This window comes from Manihot esculenta, chromosome 7, assembly GCF_001659605.2.
Source record: "Manihot esculenta cultivar AM560-2 chromosome 7, M.esculenta_v8, whole genome shotgun sequence".
NCBI classification, from domain to species: Eukaryota; Viridiplantae; Streptophyta; class Magnoliopsida; order Malpighiales; family Euphorbiaceae; genus Manihot; species Manihot esculenta.
The window spans coordinates 24,771,245-24,788,818 of NC_035167.2; positions in this window are offsets into that span (position 1 = coordinate 24,771,245).

Below are 17,574 nucleotides of genomic sequence, written 5' to 3' on the forward strand. Positions count from 1 at the left end.
ACAAAAAGTGCCTTCCTTATCCTTATGACAATCACGTAAAAAGGGTAGGTTCGTTTAAGAATCTAGCACTTCATATTCCTATGGATCACTAGTACAACTGGACTTGCATCAATAGGGGATCATACTCTGAGATGGTTCCTCCCTACTTAACAAACAATGACTATCTAATGTGAAAGTTTCATGTATAAGTAGGCTTCCACTTACCCTTTAGGAGATTTAATAGGCTTGGGCCTTTCCTTGCCATGTGTTATATGGCCTTCATGTCTAATTGTTGGGCTCAAGTCCATTTCATGCTCCTTTAGTCTTATACTCTAACATATAGGGTAGATAGGCAACACATAGCATGAACAAGGGTCCTAAGGCCGTATGTTCTAAGGTTTAGCAAGGGTTCCTCCTTATACTTTGTCTCGCGTTAGTAGATGGTTCCCGCTGGCTACGACTTTCGGCTAATGGGCCTCCCATTGCCAACCCAAAAGGAATGCAAAGGAGAATCCTTTTAATATACCAAATGGGTACTAGGCTTACGAGTTGTGATGCAATCATTATGTGTTTGCTCGAGTGGAACTAAGACCTCATTGACCCACACCATAAGGCCTTAGGCTCAATGGTGCTTCAGTGTATGGTAAGGTGCTGGTGCAAGGCATAAATTTTTAAAACAATATAGTAATAAAATATAAGAATCATACATGGTCAAATCCTCTATCTGCAATGAAGTTGCCAAACTATGGGTGTACGAATTCTCCATAACTAGTTAAGTTCTCATCTTTCCGTACCACAGAACCCAAATATTTTAGCACTTAGTGAAGAGTAGAGGAAAGCAGTTGCCATCCTAATGAAAGTACAGAATAAACAAAAGGACAAGATTGCATGACCTACCTTTAGTAGGGGTTCACTATCCTTCTTAATTCATTATACAATGGTCTAGGTTCAAGATAGTGGATACAAGAAAGGGAAGATTGTTAGGCACCCTTCCTTCCTAGACTTTACATAAGAAGTAGTGCCACCCCTATATTGATTCTTACATCTTGTCTTTAAGAATTTATTGGGAAATCTATTTTAGAAAATCCAGAAATTACTGCTACCCAAAACATGCAGCGGAAAATAAAAATCTCTGTTTCCTTTTCAAGATCCAAGTGCTTCATTTATTTCGAAAGGAGACTGATAGTGTGATAGAGCATATTTTAACCCAATTTATCATGATATTATTGATGATTATTTACATCTTTTCTGCCTAATTTTGTGGTTTTAATCATGTTTTGCAGATATTAGGTGTAAAGAGACAATATAGAGAAAATGCTCTTAAAACTGCCAAAAAGTGTCAAATATGGAAAGTGCCAAAAAAGGAAAGTTTTCAAATAAGAAAAGTTTCAGAAAAGGAAAGTTTTCAAACAAGGAAAGTTTTCAAACAAGGAAAGTGTAGAAGCAAAAGCAAATAAGGAAAGCTCAGTCAGAAGATTATTTAAAATTCAAATCGCAGATCTTTCTTTCCTTGTTCAAAGATGTGCGCACACTGCAGCAGTCATATCTTCCTATTTAGGCAGCAAGATTTCATGGAGACGCACTTGCCTCTTCTGCGTTCAGCATTCAAAATTCTAACGAAGGCTCCACCTAAAAAGGAAAGACTGGACAGATTCACTTTCCCTTCTGCATTCAATGACCGCGCGCCACTTACCATTTGAAGAGCAAGCGCACGCCTCTTTCCTTCTGAATAATTTTGGAACGCGAATCTTTCCTTTTTAGACACAACTTGGGCAGCAAGCACCTCTTGGGTAGCAAGGGCAGCATGTAAGAACCTAGGGCAACACTTTCAACTATAAAAAGACACATAAAGAGCCTCCCCATAGCTCTTTCCACTCCCCCTTGGACACACCTACGGGATTGCAAGTGACACCATCTCTTCTTCTTCCTTTCTTTATTTTTTGGTTTTTATTTCAGCCATGAGTGGCTGAAACCTTTTTTCTAGTTGAAGATTGGTTGAAACTTTGGTTATTTTATGGATTGTGAGATCTGAACACAAATTGTTTGTCTTTTGATTATTCAATATTCATACAGTTCATGCTTGATTCTATTATTGCTTTGTTATTTTGATCAAATTGGCCACTTGATTATTGATTGCAAAGTAATATATTGTTAGTTTGGATAATTTTAAGTCCGTAATTGCTTGGATTATTCAAACATAAGAACGCTTAGTGTAAAAACTAAGGAAAATGTATGATCTAGCAACATCTCATGCGTTTGAGTATCTAGGATTGGATCTCTCTATCTCTTCATGCAATTAACAATTGTTTTGATGCCTAAGGCCCAAGGACTGTAACGACCCGAAAATCGGACCGCTACCGGCGCTAGGATCCAGATCGACTTAAGGCCGCCGGGACCCGTAGCAAGCCTAACATATATCCTGATAAACTGATTAATCCCATACATGATCGACAATATACATAAAAATTAAAACTTTTCTTTCATTCATCTTCTCATGTACCAACCTCAACCTGTGCATGCACTGAACATAAACATAACTATAAACATTGATCCCTCTGTGGGATCTCATCAATGCCCCAATGGGCGATATACATGTATTGAGTTGGCTAACATCTTTATCATAAAACATCTAAGATCATGCATCAAAAGGGATTACAATAAACTATGGTTAAGCACACTTCTAAACCTCAGTATCGTTATACATAACATAACTATTCAACTTTACATTATCTTACAATTTATCATGTCCACTTTCTAACTATTACAAACATAAGACTTTACTCTTCTTGACTTCTCTGTCTAGCCCGTACCTGCAATCCTGGGGGATTAGGGAAAAGGGGTGAGCTACAAGAGCCCAGTGAGCAGAATAATAGAAAACAACATTTAAAATCTCATGCCATCATGTAATGCAACACATCACAACAAATCACATCTCGGATGGTATTGTCACCAATAGTCCTCTACATTCCAAAGTGCCGGGACGTAGAATGGGTACAACCGGTCTTTCTCTTAACATAACATATCATAACATTCCAATGTGCCAGGGACGTAGAATGGGTACAACCTGGACTTCCATACCATATCATGCCGTAACATCATCATACCATATGAGGACTAAAGGATCATCCAATAACCAATCCACATCAACATCATAAATGCAATGCAACATATTCGTGAATTCTAATGCAAGCAACCTAATTCATCACATGGCATTCATGATGCATGAACATGCTAAAAACTTTATAATTTATTTGCTTTAAATCGTAAAGGTTTATTCTACTCACCTCTGGCAGAAGCTCTACTGACTCAGAAGCAGCTGAACTCACTGCTGGGGTCCTCGGTTCCTCGGGTCCGAACCTACACAGGTGGACTCAAATGAGGGACCAAACAACTAGAACATAACTCTAAAAACATCCCCCAACAACCCCCTAAAACACCTCAAAACAGTCATGCAAAATCATGCAAAGGAAGGCTGAACAGGGCACTTTCGGCGGCACCTTCGGCGGCCGAAAGTCCCTCCAGAGCCGAAACCCAAGCAGGTTCGGCGGCACCTTCGGCGGCCGAAAGTCCCAGACAGAGACGAAAGTCTCTTTTCGGGGGCAACTTCGGCAGCCGAAAGGCCTGCCTCCCCAGCCATGTTCGGCGGCCGAAAGTCCTTCGGCTGCCGAACCTGGTTTCTGCAAAAAGGGCAGAAACTTGGCTCCTCTTGCCTCCAATGCCTCCCAAACCTTATAAACATGCATAATCCTATTCTACAACACACATACTCAAGCATATAAGCTCCTAGGGGCTTCAAACTACCTTAAACCCCAACTAAAACACATCAAACAACACAAACCCAACATACATTGTCCAAAAACCAACATAAACCCATAAACTCATAAAACCCTACACATGCATTCTACCCCATAGATCTTACATAAAACTTACTTAAAACATGCAATGAGCTTAAGATCGACTCTTACCTCTTGAAGATCGAGAGAGAGACGACCTAAACTCGGAGGTGGGAGAGATTTGAGTTCTTGAACCTCAAAGCTCCAAAACTTGCTCAAAACTTGAAAATCTTTAAAACAAGATGAAAACTTGTGAAAATCGTGAAAGATTTGAAGGAAAGAACTCAAGGATGGTGAGGAACGGCGGATGGGCTCACCTTGGCCGAAAATGGGGAGAAAGCTCGCCCATTTCGGCTAAGGGGCTCTTTTATAGTGGCTGGCCAGGCCACATTCGGGAGCCGAACGTGCCCCCGCATACATGCCATGTTCGGCGGCCGAACATGAGGTTCGGCGGCCGAACCTGGGCTTTCCTCACTTATGCCTTCGGGGGCCTAAGGCTCACCCGAAATGCATGCACGTTCGGCGGCCGAACTTTGAGTTTCGGCGGCCGAACCTGAGTTTTCCCTTAAGGTTGTTTTCATGCAAAAACTCATTTCCATCTTGCTTAAAACCATAAAACACATTAAAACATTTTATGAAAACATAGTTTTTCCCTTCTAGAGGTCTCCGACATCCAAGATTCCACCGGACGGTAGGAATTCCGATACCGGAGTCTAGCTGGGCATTACATTCTCCCCCCCTTAAGAACATTCGTCCCCGAATGTTCCTCAACTAGCACATAGCATGGCATAAACATGACATACATACAAAGCACATAAAACTCACAAAGAACTAACCTTAGAAAAGATAAGGGTATTGCTGGAGCATGGACTCCCGTGTCTCCCAAGTGCATTCTTCCATATTGTGGTGGTTCCATAGGACTTTCACCATCGGGATTTCCTTGTTTCTCAGCTTTCTGATCTGGGTGTCTATGATCCGTACTGGCTGTTCAACATAGGTGAGATCCTCTTGGATCTCCACATCAGGCTCACTAAGAACCTTGCCCGGATCTGACACAAATTTCCTCAACATTGAAACATGGAAAACCAGATGGATTCTTGCCATTGAAGCAGGCAAATCTAGCTTGTACGACACATTTCCAATCTTCTGCAAGATTTCAAAGGGTTCGATGTATCGTGGGGCTAGTTTACCTTTCTTCCCAAAGCGAACCACTCCTTTCATTGGAGACACCTTGAGCAATACCAGATCCCCCTCCTAGAACTCTACTTGTCGTCTGCGGATGTCTGCATAACTCTTCTGTCTGCTTGCAGCAGTCTTGATTCTCTCTCTGATTATGGGTACCACCCTGCTGGTGATCTCTACTAGCTCAGGCCCTGCCAAGGCCTTTTCTCCAACTTCCTCCCAGCAAACAGGTGACCTGCACTTCCTCCCATATAAAGCTTCATATGGAGCCATCCCGATGCTAGCATGATGGCTGTTATTGTAGGCAAACTCCACCAAAGGTAGATGCTGCCTCCAAGAACAGCCAAAGTCCAGCACACACATTCTAAGCATATCCTCGATAGTCTGGATGGTCCTTTCGGACTGTCCGTCCGTCTGGGGGTGGAAGGCAGTACTGAAATCCAACCTAGTACCCATGGCATTCTGCAGACTCCGCCAAAACCTAGAGGTGAACTGGGGCCCTCTATCCGACACTATTGAAACAGGAACCCCATGCAGCCTGACGATCTCATCCACATACACCTGCGCCAACTTGTCCACAGAATAGCCACTCCTGACAGGGATGAAGTGAGCAGATTTGGTGAGTCTGTCCACAATCACCCATATGGAGTCCAATCTGTTGGACGCCGCCGGTAACCCCACTACGAAGTCCATAGCTATATTCTCCCATTTCCACTCTGGAATAGGTAGCGGGTTAAGCATTCCATCCGGCTTCTGATGTTCCAGCTTCACCCTCTGACACACTTCGCAGGCTGACACGAACTGTGCCACTTCCTTCTTCATTGCTGGCCACCAATAAACTTTCTTCAGGTCTGGATACATCTTGGTGGCTCCGGGGTGAACGCTGTATCTTGCATTATGAGCCTCCCTCATAATGTCTCTTTTTAGCCCTATGTCATCTGGTACACACAATCGACTGCCATAGCGGAGGATCCCCTTACTGTCAAATCTGAACTCACTGTCTTTGCCTGACTGAACAGTCCTGGCAATCTTCACTAACTCTGGGTCCTCATGCTGTTTCTGAGCCACTTGCTCCAGAAACACAGGTGTCACTCTCATCTAGGCCACTAAAGCACCTGTACCAGACAACTCCAACTGTAGACCTTCCTCAAAAAGCTTGTAAAACTCCTTCACCACTGGTCTCCTCTCTACCGTGATGTGGGATAGACTGCCTAGTGACTTCCGGCTTAGGGCGTCTGCCACGACATTCGCCTTACCCAGATGATACTGAATCTTGCAATCATAGTCACTCAGCAGCTCTACCCATCTCCTCTGTCTCAAGTTCAAATCTCTTTGGCTCAGGATGTACTGCAGGCTTTTATGATCTGTAAAGATCTCACATTTTACCCCATAGAGGTAGTGCCTCCACATCTTGAGTGCAAAGATTACTGCTGCCATCTCAAGGTCATGTGTGGGGTAATTCAACTCATGCTTCTTCAGCTGTCTAGAAGCATAAGCAATCACCCTCTCATTCTGCATTAGTACACAACCCAGGCCCACACGGGACGCATCACAGAAGACTGTAAAGTCCTCATCACTAGATGGCAGAGCTAACACTGGTGCTGAAGTCAACCTCTTCTTAAGCTCTTCAAAACTCTCTTCGCACTGGTCGGTCCACACAAACTTCTTATTCTTCCTGGTTAGTCTGGTCAGAGGGGCTGCTATTTTCGAGAAGTCCTGAACGAACCTCCTGTAGTAACCTGCCAAACCCAAGAAACTCCTAATTTCCGTCACTGAAGTGGGTCTAGGCCAGTTAGCCACAGCTTCTACCTTCTTGGGGTCCACCTCTATCCTATTCTCTAACACTACATGCCCCAAGAACGAAATGCTCCTCAGCCAGAACTCACACTTAGAGAACTTGGCATACAAGCCATGTTCCCTCAAGGTCTGCAGAACCAACCTCAGATGATGGGTATGCTCCTCTGCATTCCTGGAATACACTAAGATATGATCTATGAAGACAATAACAAAGTGATCCAGGTATTGGCTAAACACTCTGTTCATGAGATCCATGAATGTTGCAGGGGCGTTGGTTAACCCGAACGGCATTACAAGGAACTCAAAATGCCCATATCTGGTCCTGAAAGCTGTCTTTGGCACATCTTCTTCCCTTATCCTTAGCTGATGGTACCCCGATCTCAGATCTATTTTGGAGAAACAACCTGCTCCGGCTAGCTGGTCAAATAGATCGTCGATCCTTGGCAATGGGTACTTATTCTTGGTAGTGACTTTGTTCAACTGCCTGTAGTCGATACAAAGCCTAAGGGATCCATCCTTCTTTTTCACAAACAAAACTGGTGCACCCCAAGGTGAGGTGCTCGGTCGGATGAAGCCCTTTTCTACCAGCTCTTGCAATTGTTCCTTCAATTCTTTCAACTCAGCTGGAGCCATCCTGTAGGGAGGGATAGAGATCGGTCGGGTTCTAGGCATCAGTTCTATCTCGAACTCTATCTCCCTAGCAGGTGGTAAACCTGGCAGCTCGTCTGGGAAGACGTCTAGAAACTCTCTAACCACTGGCACCGAGGCGGGCTCTCTAACCTGACTGCTAAGCTCTCTCACATGAGCCAAATACCCCTGACATCCCTTCCTAAGCAACTTACGAGCTTAAAGAGCTGATATCAGACCTCTAGGTGTACCCCTTCTGTCTCCCCTGAAGACAACCTCTGACCCATCCTGACCTCTGAACTTGACTACCTTGTCCCTGCAGTCCAAGGTAGCACCATGGGTAGATAACCAGTCCATCCCTAGAATGACGTCAAAATCTGTCAAGTCTAGAACCACAAGGTTGGCGGACAAGCATCTTCCCTCAACAAACACAGGACTGCACTGGCAGACTGACTCTGCCACTGATGGATCACACTTGGGTCCACTGACCCAGAGAGGACACTCTAACTCAGAGATCATCAACCCCAACCTCTGGACGGCTCTCGGAGCAATAAAAGAATGAGATGCACCAGGGTCCATCAAGGCATACACATCTGAACAACCAATGACTAAATTACCTGCCACCACGGTGTTAGATGCATCTGCCTCCTGCTGAGTCATCGTGAAGATCCGTGCTGGAGCTGATGGACCTTCACCTCTGAAACCCGCTGAAGAAGAGGCTGCTCCTCTCCCTCTACCTCTGCCACTGGCCTGAGTCACGGCTGGAGCTGCTGGCTGAGCCACACTGCCAGAAGCCGTCTGCTGAGACTGTGCTCCAAAAGCTGCCCTAGGACACTCCCGAGCCATGTGTCCCTCTTGCCCGCATCTAAAGCAGGCCGCTGTCCCAGCCTGGCAAACTCCCCTGTGTGGCCTACTACACTTTGCACAAACTACATTATCCGCACTAGAGCTCGAGCCACTCCCTAGTCCCAGACTGGACTTGACCTTGTTCCAAAACTTGTTCTTCTTGGGCTTCCTCGTGGTACTACTCCACTTTTTGCTACCTGAAGCTGCTGCACTCAGAGAAGAAGAGCCTGGAGTCTTGGAACTAGAAGGCTGTGCCACTGACTGCTTAACTGTTCCCTGAATGATGGCACTGGCCTCTATTTTCTGGGCCATATCCACTATGGCGTGGAAGCTCTCCCTATCTGCTGACTGGATCAAGGAGGAATATCTAGAGTGGAGTTTCATGATATACCTCCTTGACCTTTTCTGGTCCGTGTCAAGATTTTGCCCTGCAAATGGCAACAGCTCCAAGAATCTGTCTGTGAACTCCTCAACACCCATCTCATCAGTCTGCCTCAACTGCTCAAACTCTATCATCTTCAGCTCTCTTGAACTATCGGGAAAAGTCCATCCTGCAAACTCGTTTGCAAACTCCTCCTAAGACATGCTGTCTACTCTCGGGTTCACATAATTTTTGAACCACTCTCGTGCCTTCTTGCACTTAAGCGTGAACCCAGCCATCTGAATGGCTCTACTGTCATCAGCCCCAATCTCCTCTGTGATCACCTTAACCCTTTCAAGACACACAAATGGGTCATCCCCTTTTTCATACTGAGGAGCGCCCAGTTTCATGTAGTCGGTCATCTTGACCTTGCTCCCACTGGCTGAGCTAGATCTAGAAGGTTGAGTAACTGGGGCTGCTGGTTCTGTAGGTGGTGGAGGTGGGGGTGCAGCATTCCCCGAGGTGGGGTTTGCCGGGTGAGGATAAAAGGGTGAGGGTGGATAAGCTGGGTACTGGGGGTGAGGTGGATAGAAAGGTGGATAGGGCATATAGTTAGGGTAGGGGTTAAAGCTGGAGTAATCCGATGTGCCTCCCACCGGATACCCTGAACCCTGTGGGAAGGGTGGATAATGGGGTGGAAAACCATACCCCGAGGCCTGAGCACCTCCCTGAGACTCCCCTGTCCCTTCTTCCAACATGCTGACATCCAGATTCCCATCCCTCCTCTGATCCTCTTCCATAACCTCCCTCACATCTGAAGAACTTCCTCCTCTATCCGTCCCCCTTCTACTAGCATCAAAAGACCTTTTAGGGTCCCTTGACACTCTTTCTCTGCTTGATCTACATGACATTGCCCTAGGCAATGCAGGAGGACGGGCGCTCGTGCCCTCATCCTCAGGTGGTACTCCAGTCAATCTTGCTGATCGACGAGTTCCCCTCATCCTGATTTCTGAAAGGCAGCACATAACAAGCAAACATTAGCATCATATGGTTCATGTGGGCACACATGAACCCTCATCACATACATCACATATCATTAACGCACATGCATATAATCATGGCATTTCACATCATCAAACAAGACAGGACTCCACATCCTATCCTAGTGGACATGATCTTCCTATTATGCTTGACCTTCTATAACCTCTATGAGCCCGACACTCTAGGTCCGACCATATGAACCTAGGGCTCTGATACCATTCTGTAACGACCCGAAAATTAGACCGCTACCGGCGCTAGGATCCAGATCGACTTAAGGCCGCCGGGACCCGTAGCAAGCCTAACATACATCCTGATAAACTGATTAATCCCATACATGATCGACAATATACATAAAAATTAAAACTTTTCTTTCATTCATCTTCTCATGTACCAACCTCAACCTGAGCATGCACTGAACATAAACATAACTATAAACATTGATCCCTCTGTGGGATCTCATCAATGCCCCAATGGGCGATATACATGCGTTGAGTTGGCTAACATCTTTATCATAAAACATCTAAGATCATGCATCAAAAGGGATTACAATAAACTATGGTCAAGCACACTTCTAAACCTCAGTATCGTTATACATAACATAACTATTCAACTTTACATTATCTTACAATTTATCATGTCCACTTTCTAACTATTATAAACATAAGACTTTACTCTTCTTGACTTCTCTGTCTAGCCCGTATCTGCAATCCTGGGGGATTAGGGAAAAGGGGTGAGCTACAAGAGCCCAGTGAGCAGAATAATAGAAAACAACATTTAAAATCTCATGCCATCATGTAATGCAACACATCACAACAAATCACATCTCGGATGGTATTGTCACCAATAGTCCTCTACATTCCAAAGTGTCGGGACGTAGAATGGGTACAACCGGTCTTTCTCTTAACATAACATATCATAACATTCCAATGTGCCAGGGACGTAGAATGGGTACAACCTGGACTTTCTCTTACATAGTGCCAAGGACGTAGAATGGGTACAACCTGGACTTCCATACCATATCATGCCGTAACATCATCATACCATATGAGGACTAAAGGATCATCCAATAACTAATCCACATCAACATCATAAATGCAATGCAACATATTCGTGAATTCTAATGCAAGCAACCTAATTCATCACATGGCATTCATGATGCATGAACATGCTAAAAACTTTATAATTTATTTGCTTTAAATTGTAAAGGTTTATTCTACTCACCTCTGGCAGAAGCTCTACTGACTCAGAAGCAGCTGAACTCACTGCTGGGGTCTTCGGTTCCTCGGGTCCAAACCTACACAGGTGGACTCAAATGAGGGACCAAACAACTAGAACATAACTCTAAAAACATCCCCCAACAACCTCCTAAAACACCTCAAAACAGTCATGCAAAATCATGCAAAGGAAGGCTGAACAGGGCACTTTCGGTGGCACCTTCGGCGGCCGAAAGTCCCTCTAGAGCCGAAACCCAGGCAGGTTCGGCGGCACCTTCGGCGGCCGAAAGTCCCAGACAGAGACGAAAGTCTCTTTTCGGGCAAAACTTCGGCAGCCGAAAGGCCTGCCTCCCCAGCCATGTTCGGCAGCCGAAAGTCCTTCGGCTGCCGAACCTGGTTTCTGCAAAAAGGGCAGAAACTTGGCTCCTCTTGCCTCCAATGCCTCCCAAACCTTATAAACATGCATAATCCTATTCTACAACACACATACTCAAGCATATAAGCTCCTAGGGGCTTCAAACTACCTTAAACCCCAACTACAACACATCAAACAACACAAACCCAACATACATTGTCCAAAAACCAACATAAACCCATAAACTCATAAAAGCCTACACATGCATTCTACCCCATAGATCTTACATAAAACTTACTTAAAACATGCAATGAGCTTAAGATCGACTCTTACCTCTTGAAGATCGAGAGAGAGACGACCTAAACTCAGAGGTGGGAGAGATTTGAGTTCTTGAACCTTAAAGCTCCAAAACTTGCTCAAAACTTGAAAATCTTCAAAACAAGATGAAAACTTGTGAAAATCGTGAAAGATTTGAAGGAAAGAACTCAAGGATGGTGAGGAACGGCGGAAGGGCTCACCTTGGCCGAAAATGGGGAGAAAGCTCGCCCATTTCGGCTAAGGGGCTCTTTTATAGTGGCTGGCCAGGCCACATTCGGGAGCCGAACGTGCCCCCGCATGCATGCCATGTTCGGCGGCCGAACCTGAGCTTTCCTCACTTATGCCTTCGGGGGCCTAAGGCTCACCCGAAATGCATGCACGTTCGGCGGCCGAACTTTGAGTTTCGGCGGCCGAACCTGAGTTTTCCCTTAAGGTTGTTTTCATGCAAAAACTCATTTCCATCTTGCTTAAAACCATAAAACACATTAAAACATTTTATGAAAACATAGTTTTTCCATTCTAGAGGTCTCCGACATCCAAGATTCCACCGGACGGTAGGAATTCCGATACCGGAGTTTAGCCGGGTATTACAAGGACGTTCCTTGACAATTTGTTAATTAGTAATTAATTAGAGGACGTTTCCTAATTGGTTTAATCATAAGGAGAGACATGGTGGTGAGAAGCATTTTCCATCTTCATAACTAATCTATTGAATCAATCAAAAGAACATAAGTTTCAATGATCAATCCAAATAACCGAAGTGGATCCATCTCTTCAACTAGACCTTTCTTATTATTTATTTCTCTTTTATTTTATTATTCGCTTATTTTAATTGCTTTCAGTAGTTTGTTAATCAAATCAATCTCAAACCCTCCATTTTACTTTTATTGCAATTTATTTTTATTCCGCTTTCAGTTTATCTCGTTTTTAGTTTTCTTCTTTTTCAGTTTATTTTTGTTTCAGTTTATTTTATTGGTCTTGATAAGGAAAATAGGTAAGTTCTCAATTCCCTGTGGATTCGATCCTTTCACCATTATCTAAAGTTGTAAATTGTTGATAACCAGAAAGGTTATTTTTGACCGGTTTCGACAACCGCGAGTCATAGTGCTGCTTTTGAAATGAACACCCTCAATGGTATCCACACGAACATTTCCATCTGGAGTGCTAGCTCTCTCAATGGATGGATAAGCTATGTGCTCCCCAATCTACAACTCAGAAAAATGATTACACAACCTCACTCCTGCGATTGAACGAAGGTCTTTTATTCGTTTTTCAGTCTTTTTTTATTTTCCCACATTTTTTTTCGTAAAAGAGTTGTGTTCATAACCAACTATCACAATCTCGCAGATACTCAAATATCTATGTGATAAGTCCTTTTTCAAAAAAGAAAATGGAAAAATCCTTTATCTGTAACAGTTACAGATAGATTGCAGATCTTTTAAATATTATTATCTTATAATAATAAATAATTAATATTAATAATAATAACATCTTTATTATTATTAATTATACTAATGGGCTTTTAATCCATTAATATGATATAACACATCAACGACATTCTTTTGTGTGTAACCCAATAGGCTCACATTAATTGGCAATAGGCCCAGTCCTACAAGGCCCATAAATTATAAGCGGCCTCTAGTAAGACATTATGACTATCCAATTAATATAAGGATTAATAGTCCGATAAAACCTAATAAATAGAACATGTATTAATCCTTTTATCACACGATATCTAATTTGAACATAAGTCATGGTCAATATCAAACTTATAATGTTCAAACTTATGATTTCTCTATCTCTAAGTAGACTGATAAAACCAAATGATATTGATCACACTATCAATTTATTTGAGCACAACCATGCATTTTTCAGTCTCACTTATCGAGAGGCCCAAAAGATATCTCTCTCAAATAGAGAAACAAATTCTATTTTGATTGTTCAAAATCCTCTACATAATTTCTATTATACTCAATCATAACCTTTATGATTATCCGATTAAAGACAATGTTTGGTTATGTCAAAACATAACAGTCCTTATGTTGGAAACTATGACAATGTCAAGTCAAAAGATTAAAACATAACTATCTTGAGATTCACTTGTGACAATAACTCATGTAGTGATCTTAATGTCGGTCCATCCAATACTTTGTTCTCTAACAAGTACCTATAATTATTGAATTATATCAACATATACATAATCATCTTATGATTATCAATCAATAATCATACTAGTCATATTTTATTATTATTACCATAATAATAAGTAACCAGGGATGTTAATCATTATTATATAACATGCAAACTAATAATAATGATAATAAAACCTATTTTATTAATAACCAAAATGACATACAAAAATGTCCAAGATAATGGCCTAGGGCAAATACACTAACATGTGTTTGCTATTTAATGTTGAGACTTGTAGAAATATTTTATCAGGATTAATTACTAGAAGCATCCTTTTTATTTAATGTTGAAATCTGCAAGGATTTTCTCCAGATAACAATGTTGAAATCTGCAGGGATTTTCTCCAGATAACCTACTCATATTGTAACGACCCCAAAATGGACCGTCACCGGCGCTAGGATTCAGGTCGGCTTAAGGCCGCCAGAACCCGTAGCAAGCCTGCTATACTCTCTGTGTACCTGTACAACTCATACATGATCATACATTTTCTGTGAAAAATAAAAATTCTTTTCTCTGTACCAAGGCGTAACCTGTGCATGCACTATCGCTGTACTCTGTACTCTGTACTCTGTACCCCTGACTAGAGCTTGCTCTAGATGGGTTCATTCATACCTGTTAAGCCTGGTTTTTCACATACAGTAAAACATATATACATATCCAAATCATGTACACAACATACATCACTAAGTCAAGCACATGTCTAACTTTAGACACACAATTATTACATCTCTTTACTATTACATGTCCACTCTAAGCTATTACAAATCTCTTTACTCTTTCCGTACTCTGCTGGACTGTCCCTGTACACTGTACACTGAACACTGAACCTGCAAAACTGGGGTTAAGGGAGTGGGATGAGCTCTATAGCCCAGTGAGTAGAACAGTAAAACAGCTCAGTAAAACATGCTCTCATGGAATGCGTCATAACACAGACAAACCACATCAAGAGTAAACCTGTCACCACATAGTCCCAGTAACTCTGTGCCAGGGCGTAGAATCGAGCACCTGGTCTTCCTGTCATATATGTATATGTGTATATAACACCTCTGTACTTACCATTGCCAGGGCGTAGTCAAAGGCTCCTGGTCTTTACTGTAACTGCCAGGGCGTAGTCAAAGGCTCCTGGTCTTTACTATACCTGCCAGGGCGTAGTCAAAGGCTCCTGGACTTCCTGTCTGAGACTATTGGATCATTCAGCATTCACCCACATCAACAAATAACTATGCAATGCAACATATTTGTGGATACTGATGCAATCAACCTATGGCATAATCATGATGCATGAGATATGCTAAAACATTCCATTAGTCAATTAAAAGAGTTAAGTTTAGTTCCACTCACCTCTGGCTAACTGGACTAACTGACTCTGCAGGCTCTGAAAACGCTGGGCAGTACTCACTGCTGCTCTCTCTGGTTCCTCTGGTCTGTATAGGTACAGATAAACTCAAATGAGGGACCAAACTAGCTTATGACCAACTCTATTAAACTTCCCAAGACTCCCCTTAAACTCACTCTAAACCTCATGCAAAGCATGCAAAAGAAAGTTGGACAGAACACTTTCGGCGGCAGGTTCGGCGGCCGAAAGTCTTCTCCAGAGACGAAACGCAAGCACCTTCGTCGGCCGAATCTCAAGCTTCGGCGGCCGAACCCTTTCGGGGGCAAGTTTCGGGGGCCAAAAGGCACTCCAGAGACGAAAGTCTCTAACCTTCGGCGGTACCTTCGGCGGCCGAATCCCCCAAACAGAGCCGAACATGCAAAACTCGCGGGGGCAAGCTGTGGCAGCCTAAGCCACCATGCAAGAGGTTCGGCGGCCGAATGAACCTTCGGCTGCCGAACCTGAGTTCATCCAGAACTCAGCCCCGACGGCAAACAAGCTCCTCCATCCTTTCAATCTCTCAAAACATGCACACTCAACTCCTATGTACAAAGGGGTCCAAAACTACCTAAAAACCCCAACAAACACAGCAAACATAACACATAATCATGCTTACAAGCTCAACCATCAAAAAAACACCCTTTGTCACCTAAGCATGCATTTCTACCCAAACCTTCATAAAACTTCTGTAAAACAGTAACACATGTTCAAGATCTTCACTTACCTCCTGTATTCAAGAAGATGAACGCTCTGAACAAAGAAAATGGATCAACTCTCTTCAAACTCATAAACACTCAAACCTAAGCTTTTTGCTTCAACCCTTCACCACCTTATGAAAACCAACAAAACAACCCACTTTGCAGGAGCTGTACAACATAGGAGACGTGGCCAAGCTTCTGGACCAGGTTTGGAGCCAACACCTGTCCAAAATGCTGACTAAGGAAGGCTCAATAGGTGGCTAGCCAACTCAGCTTCGGCTGCCGAATCGCATGCAAAACCATGCAACATTCGGGGGCCGAACCTGACCTGCGGAAGCCGAACATTGGGCACTTTCGGCGGCCGAACTTACCTTCGGCGGCCGAACTTGGCAAAAGTCTCCATAGACTTTTCTCTTCCAACCTCAAACCAATTCAACGAAAAACCGCACAACATCGCTTATACGGAAGAAAAAACAATAAACAAACCCGTCTCGAGACTTCCGACTTCCTGGACTCCACCGGAAAGTAGAATTCCGATGTCGGACTCCAGCTGGGTATTACATTCTCCCCCCCTTAAAAACATTCGTCCTCGAATGATTCTAAAACAAATAATACATAAACCGGAGGAAACTAACCTCAAAACAAATATGGATACTGCTGGAGCATAGACTCCCGCGTCTCCCAGGTGCACTCTTCTAGGTTATGGTGGTTCCATAGAACTTTCACCATCGGAATCCCCTTGTTTCTTAGCTGTCTGATCTGCGTGTCCAGAATCCGCACTGGCTGCTCTATATAGGTGAGATCTGTCTGCATCTCCACCTTAGGGTCACTCAGAACCTGATTCGGATCTGACACAAACTGTCGTAGCATAGAAACATGAAATACCGGGTGAATTCTCTCCATAGAAGCAGGTAAATCCAGCTTATACGACACATTTCCAATCCTTTGCAAAATCTCAAAGGGTCCAATGTATCGTGGAGCTAACTTACCCTTCTTCCCAAAACGAACCACTCCTTTCATTGGAGACACTTTTAGCAATACCCAATTACCTTCCTGAAACTCTAACTGTTTTCTGCGAACGTCTGCATAACTTTTCTGTCTACTCTGCGCTGTCCTGATTCTATCTCTGATCACGGGCACTACTCGACTAGTAATCTCTACTAACTCTGGCCCTGCAAGAGCCTTCTCTCCTATCTCTTCCCAACAAACAGGGGATCTGCACTTCCTCCCATACAAAGCTTCATAAGGAGCCATCCCAATGCTAGCATGATGGCTGTTATTGTAGGCAAACTCCACCAAAGGTAGATGCTGCCGCCAAGAACCACCAAAGTCTAACACACACAGTCGAAGCATATCCTCGATGGTCTGGATGGTCCTCTCTAACTGTCCATCAGTCTGTGGGTGGAAAGCAGTGCTAAACTCTAATCTCGTGCCCATCGCACTCTGCAGACTTCGCCAAAATCTAGAGGTAAACTGAGGTCCTCTATCTGAAACTATCGACACGGGAACACCATGTAATCTCACTATCTCATCCAGATAGACCTGTGCCAACTTATCCACAGAATAGGTACTCCGAACTGGAAGAAAATGAGCAGATTTTGTGAGTCTGTCCACAATCACCCATATAGAGTCTATCCTGTTGGATGCTGCTGGTAAACCCACTACAAAATCCATGGCTATATTCTCCCATTTCCACTCTGGAATCGGCAATGGGTTAAGCATTCCTGCTGGTTTCTGATGCTCTAGTTTCACCCTCTG